Source organism: Lygodium microphyllum, chromosome 21, assembly GCF_053477565.2.
Source record: "Lygodium microphyllum isolate KBCC chromosome 21, Lygodium_microphyllum_v1.1.10, whole genome shotgun sequence".
Lineage (NCBI taxonomy): Eukaryota > Viridiplantae > Streptophyta > Polypodiopsida > Schizaeales > Lygodiaceae > Lygodium > Lygodium microphyllum.
Window position 1 is genome coordinate 31,061,519 of NC_141155.1, and position 12,758 is coordinate 31,074,276.

The window sequence follows — 12,758 nt, forward strand, 5'->3', positions numbered from 1 at the left end:
TCTCTGTCGGCGGAGGACCACTCATCCATTCTCTTCATGAAGTCGTGGAGTTACAGATAAGCTTGCCTAATTTTCTCATTCTTTCATTAAAAAAAAGGCTTAAGACAAAGCTTAAGAAGCTTTAAAAGCTTCTAATCTTCAAATCGACCTATAAGAGGAGGCGCCCGAAATTTTCGGCGGAAAAAACGGACCCCCCCCCCCTCACGATCAAAAAACGGCGGCCTATTTCTCCATTATTTAAGCTTATTAAGCTTAAGCTTAACTAATTAAGCTTAAGTTACCTCTATACTCTGCAAGTCAGTGAAGGCAGATAAGTTTGCAAACTCTCGGTCACGCACTCCAGAAGACAAGTTTCGCAAGTCGACACTAATCAAGTACTGCAAGTCCTGCAAGTCAGCTAAGTTCAGCAAGTTCACAACCCTGCAAGTCTGTTAAGTCTGCAATTCTGCAAGTCAGACTAAATCAGAACTGACTATTGCTTAAAACTCCTAGAAGACTTGTTCGTTTGCAAAAACTCAGAACTGGAAAGTTGTTCGTAGCAAGCTGTTTTACCTATCTACAAGTTCGTTGAAGTACTTTCAGCAAACGGAGACAGAAATATTTCAGAATTTCTGAAAATTGAAGAAGAAAATACCCAAAAATACATAGCCTTGTAACCCCAAATTTGAGCTACGCTCATCCCGCTAACTGATTTTGAGTGAGAAAGGTTTGTTGAGTTTTACAGGATGACTACCCCACATATGGATGATCCTATGGCTGAAGACGACCTACCCGAGCCTACCATGGAACAAAAGCTGGATCTTATCATGCTGCAATTGGACGAAGAGCGAAGAGCTAGGCAAGCCTTGCAAGCGCAATTGACAAAGCTACAAGGAGCGTCCACTGATAAAGAAGAACCTCAAGCTGAAGATTTGATACGCCGTACCATCGATGCCACTCTTGAAGCACAAACCATTCGCAAGGAATCCAAGATAAGTAAACGAAGTTTCAAGTTTCGCACTTTCAATGGCATAAGAGAGGGAAAGACTGTTTTATCATTCATTAGCCAGTTTGATGACTATTTCCATGAGGAAACTTATCCTGAGAAAGATAAAATCAAGTGTGTTACTAATCATCTGATAGATAGAGCATCACTTTGGTGGACTGTCGTCCGCAAGAGCATAGAATGTCCTGCTACTCTTGAAGATGCCATCTCCTTAGCTCACGACACTGAAGATAAGTTACGTGGAAGAGATCGACGACCACAGCCATTCCAAGCAAACGGTAATTATGGATCTAAACAATTCAATTCAAATTTCAGAAGGTTTAATCCAGGTCGTTTTTCATCACCATCTTTCCGTAAGAATTGGCCTAAACCACCCGCATTACCATCCACTATCAATCCAAATCCTAAGCCTATCCAACAAGCAAATCCAAATATACCCAGACTCCCAGCCATTGCAAATAATGTGACCAAAGCCAAGCCCATCGTATGTTACAAGTGTCACCAGCCAGGCCATCTCGCAGCAAATTGTCATTCAAAGAAGCCATCAGCACATATCAACTACCTTGGAGCTATGGACGAGGACGAGCATGAGGATATGCCGGACTTCACTGAAGAAGAAGATGATCCTACTACTACTTCCGACACTTTACCAGGTATGCCTACTTTACATTCATTGTTGACTATGAAATGTATGGTGCATGGAAAAGAAAGAACTATATTGCATGATGACGGTAGTACGCATGACTTTATTTCAGCAAAATTGGTAAAGGAATTGAAATTGCATACAGTACCTACGCACTATCGCATAAAAGCTGCATTTTTAGGCACTAGGTACAATGGCACACAAGAAGTTCAAAATTTAGAAATTCAAATTGGTCCATATATTGAAAGAAGAAATTTCTTAGTTGTCCCATTACAATCTAGCGACATTATTTTAAGAATGCCATGGAGACACCAACATAATCCCAATATAGATTATTCCACGCACACAATGAATATAAATTTTCAAGGAAAATCTATTACATTATTTGGTATGCATGCATCTCATATGTTTCCACTGCTTTCGCATACTCAAGCAAAACGTGCACTACGCAAGAATACTAAATCATATCTCATTTGGGTGAATGAATTGCACGCAAAAGAAACTCATAAGCACCCTAGACATAAGGAATTTCTTGCATATTTTAAGGATTGTTTTGCAGAAGACCTACCACCAGGTTTACCTCCATCACGTCCAGAAGACCATAAGATTGACCTAATACCTGGCACACAACCACCTTGCAAAGCCCCATATAGGCACAATCAAATAGAGCAAAAAGAAATCCAGACTCAAGTAGAAGAATTACTAAATAGAGGTTTAATTCGACCTAGCAGTTCCCCATTCGGTGCACCTGTGCTCTTAGTCAAGAAAAAGAATAATACTTATCGGATGTGTATTGACTACCGAGCATTAAACAAGATCACTGTAAAGAATAGGTATCCTATACCTAGAGTTGATGACCTTATGGACAAACTGCAAGGATCTTCTATATTTAGTAAAATTGACCTTAAATCTGGATATCATCAGGTGAGGTTAGATAGATCCGACATATTTAAGACTGCATTCAGGACACAGTTTGGCCATTACGAATTCTTAGTTATGCCATTCGGATTAACTAATGCACCTGCCACTTTCAGTAGAATGATGAACCGTATTTTTCTAAAATATCAATATTGTGTGATTGTTTTCTTTGATGATATTTTAGTATTCAGTCAAAGTGAAAAAGAGCATTATGAGCATTTATCATTAGTTTTTCAATTACTGAAAGAAAATCAATTGTTTGCAAATCCTGACAAGAGTGAATTCTTTAAGACAGAAATAGAATATCTAGGTCATATTGTATCAGAAGAAGGAATAAAAGTTGATCCTAAGAAAATTGACGCAATATTGCATTGGCCTATTCCTAAAAATGTACATGAATTACGCTCATTCCTTGGTCTTGCTAGTTTCTATAGGAAGTTTGTACGTAATTTTTCATTACTTGCTTTACCACTGACCAAACTTCTTAAGAAAGGCATTGTTTATCAATGGACTGAAAACCAGCAGAAATCCTTTGATTTACTTAAACGTGCATTGACCAATGCCCCTGTCCTACAATTGCCTGACTTTAATAGACCGTTCTTTTTAGTTGTGACAGATGCTAGCGGATCAGGAATAGGAGCCGTGCTAATGCAAGACAACCATCCAGTAGCATATTCTAGTTCTAAGCTGAAACCCTCTGAGCTTAAATATTCCACTTATGACAAGGAGCTCTTAGCAGTTGTCCAAGCATTGAAACAATGGAAGCATTATTTAATGGGTTCAGAATTCATGATAAAGACCGACCAGCAAAGCATTAGACATCTACTTAGCCAACCCCAAATTTCTGACCGCCATATCAAATGGGCTTCATTCATTCAAAGTTTCCATCCTATCATTCAATACCAACCTGGAAAAGAAAATGTAGTTGCTGATGCATTGAGTAGAAGACCTGCAATTCATAACATTTCTATCATATCTTTTGATTCTTTGATTGCTATGAAAGACACATATCACCAGGATATTACTTTTCATTCTGATTGGCAAAAATTAGTTCAAAATAATTTCATTCCTGTTGATTCATTGTCATATAATGATGGATTCATGTTCTTTGAAAAGAGACTGTGTGTTACTATTCCATTCCGATCTTTTGTTTTAAATGAAATTCATTGTCCCCCATATCAAGGTCATAGAGGTATCATCTCTACATTACGCATGTTAACTGAAGATTTTTATTGGCCGCATATGGATGCAGATGTGTCTAATTTTGTTTCTGAATGTTTGATTTGTCAAAGAATAAAAAGACATCATGGTAAACAGTATGGGTTATTAATGCCTTTATCTATTCCATCTAAACCTTGGGAACATATATCTATGGATTTCATTACTGGCTTACCAAATACTAAATCTAACCATGACATGATTTGGACAATTGTAGATAGATTTAGTAAGCAAGCATATTTCATTGCATGTAAGAAAACTTTAACAGCATCACAAGCAGCACAGTTATTTTTGAAAACTGTTTTTACTAACCATGGATTGCCGAAAGTCATTATTTCAGATAGAGATTCTAGATTTTGTAATAATTTCTGGATTACACTGTTTGCAAATCTAGGCACAAAGATTGATTTCTCATCTGCATTTCATCCAGAAACAAATGGACAAACAGAAGCCACAAATAGCACTATTTTAGATCTTTTACGTGCATACACTATTTCTAAACCTCAGACATGGGATACTCATTTACATTTATTACAGTTTGCATATAATAATACACCGCACACATCTACAAAGAAAGCACCTTTTGAAGTTATTTATGGATATAGATTATCTACACCTGTTGCATCTTTGTCTAATAGAATACAAAGTGCCGATGATATTGCTGTTATGCATAACACTATTTTTGATGAAGTAAAGGATATGATTGCTAAAGCCCAACAATCATATACCAAACAAGCCAACAAGAAAAGACAAGCCAAGAATTTCAAAGTTGATGATTATGTTTGGCTTAGAATAGAAAAGCGTAGACTGCAAAGTGTAGATAGACATCCAGTTGTCAAATTAGCCCCTAGATTCTACGGACCATTTAGAATCATTCATAAGATTAATGACAATGCATTCAAGTTAGAACTGCCATCACATTGGAAAATTCATAATACATTTCATATTAGTTTATTGAGACCATTTAGAGGACAATTACCTATCCACCCTGTCTATGAAAACCCACCTTTACTAGAAGAAGAGACTGAAATCCTTGAACCAGAAGCCATCATAGACACTGATTACATGACCACTAGAACTGGCCGAAGGTACTCTAGATATCTTGTAAAATTTAAGAACCATCCTGTAGAGGAAGCACAATGGATGCACGCTAGAGACTTAAATGCTTTCCCCACTCTGTTAGCTCCACATTGAGCTAATAGCAATTGAGGTCAATTGCTATCCCACCCCGGGGGTATGATGCCAGGAGGCATATTCCACGGTGGATTCCGTGAGGTTTTACGGTGGATTTCGTAAACTTAGATGACCGGGGCTCATACGCAAAGAGGATTCTTTGTGCGAGAAGTTGATGGGGACGCCTGTCCTTTTCAGGCGTTTCATTAATTTAGTGTGTACATGGGTGATTCCATAGCGGGTGATTCCGCAAAATGCATATTAAATTAATAAACGTTTATGAGTTTAGAGTGCGCACTCGTAATAAATTAAGGTTAGGATTTATTTCTAACCAGTTGATTTATTTATGTAGCTGAAGACTGCTAGGTATTCACTTTTGTCGGTTTAATTGTGTTATTTTACTAACGATTGTGAATGCTTCAGTTGATGTGTAGAGATAGCAGCAGTGGCGGAGGAAAGCATTGGAGTCTAGCGGGTTTTCGACCTTTGGACTATATTTTGATAGGCGCCACGCCTATATTTTGATTATGTCTATAGAGACATCGACTATTTATTATTATTTTGTATGCGCTTATGCGCCTGGATATGTTATTTTTATTTGGACATTGAGATTGGGCGTGCCAGACTTTTTGGGCACCGTCCATTAGCTTTATTTTCCTATTTTTGGTAGAAAGCAAACTCAAAAGCTAAAAGCTTGTATATTTTTGTAATTGGGCTATTTTTGAGCAAAAAGATTGAAAATATATATTAAATACATGCTTTGTGAAGCGCTCACACAAGGCATGGGGGAGATTCAACCCAATTTGTCTCTTGTCTCATGTCGTGCTTGTTTTTACATTGATTTTTGTGCTAAAAAGTAGAGTGCTTTGTTCTTGGGGACCTTTGGGAATTCACTACGTGAGCTACCTGCGTCCGATCTGCGCACCATCCATGTCAAGGTCATAGAGGAATTATATCTACTTTGCGTACATTGATTGAAGATTTTTATTAGCCACATATAGACACTGATGTATCTAACTTTGTATCTGAATGTTTAGTTTGTCAACAAGTTAAAAGACACCATGGTAAACAATATGGTTTACTAATGCCATTATCTATTCCATCACGACCATGGGAACAGATTTCAATGGATTTTATCACTGGTTTACCTAACACTAAAGCTAACCATGATATGATTTGGATTGTTGTACACAGGTTTAGCAAACAAGCATATTTCATTCCATGCAAGAAAACTTTAACTGCATCTCAAGCTGCTCAATTGTTTTTAAAAACTGTTCTCACTAATCATGGTTTACTAAAAGTTATTATTTCTGATCGTGATTCTAGATTCTGTAATAATTTTTGGATTACTTTGTTTGCTTAGGAACAAAGATTGATTTTTCATCTACATTTTATCCTGAAACAGACGGTCAAACAGAAGCTACTGATAGTACTATTTTAGATCTTTTGCATGCTTACACTATTTCAAAACCACACACATGGGATACACATCTACATTTACTTCAGTTTGCATATAATAATACACCACATACAGCTACAAAGAAATCACAATTTGAAGTTATTTATGGATATCGATTGCCTACACCTGTTGCATCATTATCAAACAAATTTTAGACTACCGATGATATTGCTAACATGCATGCTACTATCTTCGATGAAATTAAAGATATGATTGCCAAAGCCCAGCAATCATATACAAAATAAGCAAATAAGAAAAGACAGGCTATGAATTTTAAAGTTGATGATTATGTTTGGTTACGCATAGAAAAACGTAGATTACAAAGTGTAGATAAACACCCAGTTGTGAAATTAGCACCTAGATTTTATGGACCATTCAAGATCATACACAAAATCAATGACAATGCATTTAAACTAGAATTACCATAACATTGAAAAATCCAGAACACCTTCCATATCAGTTTATTACGACCCTTTAGAGGCCAACTACCTGTACACCCTGTATATGAAAACCCTCCTTTGCTAGATGATGAAACTGAAATCCTTGAGTCTGAAACTATTATAGATACTGACTTTATGACCACTAGAACTGGCCGTAGATATTCTAGATATTTGGTCAAGTTTAAAACCATCCTCTTGAAGAGGCCCAATGTATGCTTGAACATGTTCACCTCCGCATAAAAATGTCCAAGTAAGCCAGATATAAACTTGCGTTTATGGGTTGCCTCAGGTACATCTTCGAGCATTCAAAGTTGCAATAAAGCATTCCAAAAACGCTCAGTATATTGTGAAATAGGCTCAGGATCCCTCTGTTGCAGAAGATCCCACTGTTTGATTGCTTTTTTGTGGAATTGGAGTGGAAGAAAATTCTGTAAAATTTTCTTTTGAAAAGTCTCCCAAGTAGTAGGACAATCAATGCTTTTGCGGATAACAGTCCACCATAGGGATGCTCTGTCCACTAAATGATTAGTGACACACTTAATTTTGTCTTTCTCAGCATACTATTCTTCATGGAAATAATCATCAAATAGATTGATAAAAGCAAATACAGTCTTACCATTGCGTGACCCATTGAAAGTACGAAATTTGAAAATTCTTTTACTTATCTTTGTTTCTTTCCGAATAGATTGCGCTTCAAGTGTCGCATCGATTGTACGTCGTATAAGATCTTCAGATTGCGGTCCATCTTGATCGGTGATAGATCGTTGCAGATTGGCCAATTGAGCTTGCAAAGTTTGACGTGCTCTTCATTCCTCTTGAAGCTATATCATAATTAGGTTCAGTTTTTGCTCCATCGTTGGTTCTGGTAAATCATCTTCGGCCATAAAATCTTCCATGTTTTGATCGGACATCCTGAAAATTTTCAAAAGACCTCACACACTCGAAATCTTGTTAGCAGGATGAGCATAGCTCAAAGTCGGGTTTACAAGGCTTATTTCTCTTTTTTTTTAAATGGCTTTTTGCAGTATTTCTTCTTTACGGATGCTGAATTTGATGTCACGATCTTTTTCCAAGGGGATACTTCGTGTGTGTAGTCTGCCTGTAGCAATCTATTTTGTTGGAATTGAACTCTGTCAGACCCGAGGTGTGAACAGGGGCTTGCAGAGAAGTACGAAAATGGTTCAGGAGTATTACAATGTGAACAACCTCTATAGTAAGTTTGGAATTCAATTTTTTGAGCCTTTGTAAAGCTTAAAAGCTTTAGGCTTTAAGTAATAAAAATTTTAACTTAAATAGTTGATTTTTTAGGACATCGACAACTTCTGAGTGGTGACGGCGGCGATCAGTACATGATGTCGCCGCTGCCGTTAAATTTTTGGAGATTAAGCTTTATAAAAATCTTATTAAGCTGGATAGTCACACTAATTGAAAATTTATTATCTCTTTCTTCTAAGAATAGAAGACTTGATGAAGAAGCTTCCCGCATGGTCCTCCGCCTTCCTATAGAGGCTAGTCATTCGCAATCCAACAGCATAGTAAGGGGTTCTTCACCACCAGGAACATGCTGGTATTGATGGATTGCCACGAGACTGACTGTAGAGCTCTATCGTTCCAGGATCTTTGCCTTTGCATGAGATGGTAAGCGATTGGAAGCCCTCAATCTTAGCTTCGCTCCGATACCACTAGTGCATAAATCAGATGTTGTATGCGTACGTAGCGAGCGTCGAAAGGTCCCAAAAAAAAAAAGAACTCTACTTTTGCACAAAAAACAAGAGAGAAGACTTGCACGACATGAAGTAAAAGACTAATTGGGTATAATCTCCCCCCATGCCTTGTGTGAGTGCTCCACAAAGCATGTATTTGATATATTATTAATCTCCAAGCTCAAAAAATAGCCCAATTTACAATTAGCACACTTTAACTTTTGTGTTTGCTTTTGTCCAACTAAAGAATAAAGTGGTTGGGCATCCAAAGAGTCGGGCTATGTCTAAATACAATGTCTAATAACAAATATTTCAATTGTGCACCCATGCGCATACCAAAATAATAAATCAATGTCATGCGCTTCAATAAATAAGCACGTCAAAATAAATATTGGCGCTACGCCTAAGATGCATGCCCATCAAAATTATAATTTCTTCTAAATAACTTGAATACACGCTATTGCCCAGTGCTTCCCAATGTCACCCCTACCTGCTCTACACATCATCTGAAGCATTCACAATTGTTAGAAAATAATAAAATTAAATCAATAAAAGTAAATACCTAGTAGTCTTCAACTACAAAATAAATAAATTGTTTAGAACTCAATCCTAATCTTAATTTATTATGAGTGCGCACTCTAAACTCATAAATGTCCATTAATTTAAATATGTATTTTGCGGAATCACCTGCTATGGAATCACCCACTTGCACATTAAATTAACAAGATGCCCGAAAAGGATAGGTGTCTCCATCGACTTTTCGCACAAGGAATCCACCTTGTGTATGAGCTCGGTAACAAATATAATTTTACAGAATCCACCGCAAAACCTCACGGAATCCACCGTGGAATATGCCTCCTGGCATCATTACCACTTATCAAGCATACAAAAGATCACATAAATATCTTACTCTAATAGTAAAAATAAAATCTAATTATTTTTAATATCGATAATGGACAAGTGAAAAACTATCTATTTGTGTGCATTTTAAAGTGACACATATCCCTTCTAATCCATAAAGTGATGCATGAAAGCAACTTTGTGGCCAAAGTGACTGGGTCCTAGCAATGGACCTAAAATATTGCACTACACAAGCTCAACGATTGGACTTTGGATGCCCTCTTATTTATTTAGGAGGTTTAAGTATGAAAAAGAGATGGCTATCTCTTAGCTAGCCTCTTGCATGCATTATGAATAATAAGATCTGATTGTAGTGAGCTTACCTGGCCTTCTATCAAGCATGAAGGATGCTCTTTCAAAGCTCCATAATCTAATGATACAATCTTTTCATTTTCAACCCTCTATGGCCATAGCATCTAAGGAAGAACCATGAGCACAAGATTGAGAGAGTGCTCAAGACAAAGAAGAAAAAGGCTTCACCTACATGGTCCCTCACCCTCACTCACTCACTCACTCAATCTCTCTTAAACCTCTCAAAGTCTTTGTCTCTCACAATGAAAAGCAAGAAGGAAAATATAGAGTATTTTCATACACATGAATAGCTTGTTTTATTCTTTCTCATCTTTTAAATATATGAAAAATAGAATGAGGAATTTTCCATTTCTCTTGGTCACCGTATCCCCTCTCAAGTCTTTCGAGCTAGTCATGGCTCTTTTTACATACAATCAAACATTATTCTTGATGTGAAAATAAACTTAATATAAGTTATGATTGAGACACTAGCTATTAAATACAATTTGCACAGGAGGCAACCAACTCTTATAAAATGATAGCATAAATTGTTTACCAAAATTACTTGCTTTCTAAAATTTTGTGGGCCTCTTTCTTTATCTCCTTCTTGCAATTCACACTAGCATCATATACCTAAGTGGTTGTTGTGATGAGCCCCACAATTGAAGTTCATTTAGCCTATAGCTAGCTGAGATGGTATACCTAAGTGATATGTAATAAGGCCCAAAATTGAAGCCCATTCTACCTATACCTAGCCAAGATAGTATATCCATTTAAAGGATACTACGTATCCTAGGATATGATGATTATTATCAAAAATCTTAATCACTGCTTGATTATGTGATCACTAAAATAGAAGGATTGCTTTATATTGACACTTATCCAAGGTCTATGGAGATCTTATCACTTTGGGTCAACATCAATGAGCAAATATGAGTTGATGTGTATTCCAATGAACCATTATATCATCTATCCTAATTGTGGAATGACTACAATATCTCGCACATTATCTTGTGAGATTTGTAGATTGAGAATTGATATGCTATCCTAAACAATCTAAAATATGAGGAAGTGATGTCACGTGTGATCCTATCAATCAATTGCATGTTAGATTTATTCAAAAGATTGAAGTTATGTAAGAAAAATCATGGATATACATCCACGAATCCCCCCTTTGGCAATCACCCAAATCCATTTGAAAACACTTGTATTGCTACTCTTCAAGTCTATTTACAAGTTCATATAATTAGTGATTTTCATGATGTTGTGATGCTTCCTATTCTTTAGTCTATTGTAGCTATTTTTCAAACTATTTCTAATCTTATTCTAGAAATTCAAATTATTGTATTTGGGACTATTGGTTTAATATGGGGACTTTGGTTTCCGCATCTTTTGGTAACTCGTATTATTAAATACTGATAATTTTCTTAAAATAGAATTCTAGCAACACTAAAAATTCATCTTGTGGGAAAATAAACCAAGTAATTGATTATACAAAAAAATACAACATACTATCATCTAACTCAATTAGAATCAAAGTTATCATTCTAAAAAATTGTAATGAATGATATTGAACATTTCTACAAGGACATGGATTGCACAATTATCCAATGTTAGACACTGTTATACTTTCATTTTCTCCAAATTCATTGACAAACTGATCAAATTCCCTTAAAAACTCAAAACTACTAATTTAAACTAGAACTTGAAATATGAGAAAATACTAATTGAGCACAAATACTATCCTTTTATAAAAACAACGTCCTCAAGAACATTAACAACCTTGAAATAGTGAGAAATTTGCAACTCCATTACATTCCTCACTTGAAAAACTTCTTGTTATAATAATTCTCTCTCTTCTTGAAGCCAATAGATACCATAAGCTTCACTTTTTGCACTTTTTGCTACATTCCTTTCATTTTTAGGCTTTTAAGAAATCCAATGAACTACGTTAATTGGAGGTTAATTAACAGAATGTACCTCATTCTTGACTTTCAACCAACTTGTGCAAGTGTGAACATTGCTAAGAACTAAAATTTTGCTATTCAGAAAAACTATACATAGAGGTGCTAAAATTGAAGGTTTATAAAAGTAGAAACTTGATTGAAACTAACCGAAAATTGATTGCAATGGGTTGCAAGATGTTAAAATAATATAGAAAATACCTTCAAATCACATATCCAAGTTGCACATTGTTGAACTCCTCTATTAGCAAACAAACACGATTGTTGAGTTTAGTGCACTCAAGGGATCTTGGATTCTTTGACTCTTGTCCTACCTTGCTTAAGGGATCTTGGATTCTTTGGCCCTTTATGTGTCATGTACACCTAAGATCAAGGCATAATCATACGACATACATGAGAGAAATAGTAAGGGAAGAAGGAAGAGTATGAGTGTGAGAGAAAGAAGTGAGTAGGATTAGAGCAAGTATGAGAGGGGTTGGAGGTTTGCAGCGCCGGTGGTAGGTAGTGAGAAGAGATCGAGCGTGGCGTTATCCCTCCACCGTCCAGAGGGAGGGGTGACGTTGCTCCGTTCCCGGCCTCACGTGATCCCCCCTCGCTCAAGGAGCGGGCACCCCGCCTCTCCGGGCGAATACCCGGCCAACTCAGGACTTGGAGTCGGACGCCTCCTGCAGAGAGAGCCAGAACTCCTCTCTCCTGCTCAACAATGGCTCGCCGATCTGCATCCACTCCAACCGGATCTGTCCCCCCTCCGCGGGTTACAGGCGTCACACTACACCCAGGAACGAAAGAAGCGCCGCCTACCGATGTGCTACTCATAGAGAGGTGGCGTAGGCGTGCTTATCCCATGTGGGAGATCCATATAATACCATCCACCTCCTTCACTTCCAAATCGCCACACGTATTAAGAAGAATGCGATGCTATTTCTTTGAGATATGCTTGGCTTCCGGCGTGCTGGCGGACCACGCCGCCGTCTTCTCGCCGCTTAGATTGCGTCCCATCCTCCCTCTGTTTTGCTCTATATCTCTGCTCTGCCCCCTTCGTTCCCAAATTGCCTTTCGTTCGC

General features: G+C 37.2%; 1 non-coding gene across 1 annotated transcript; it reads right to left on the reverse strand.

The window, feature by feature from the left end:
• Positions 1-12,201: 12,201 nt before the first annotated feature.
• On the reverse strand, positions 12,202-12,459 carry LOC148017863 (signal recognition particle RNA). The gene has a single exon (XR_015687815.1).
• Between the last annotated feature and the right edge of the window lie 299 nt (positions 12,460-12,758).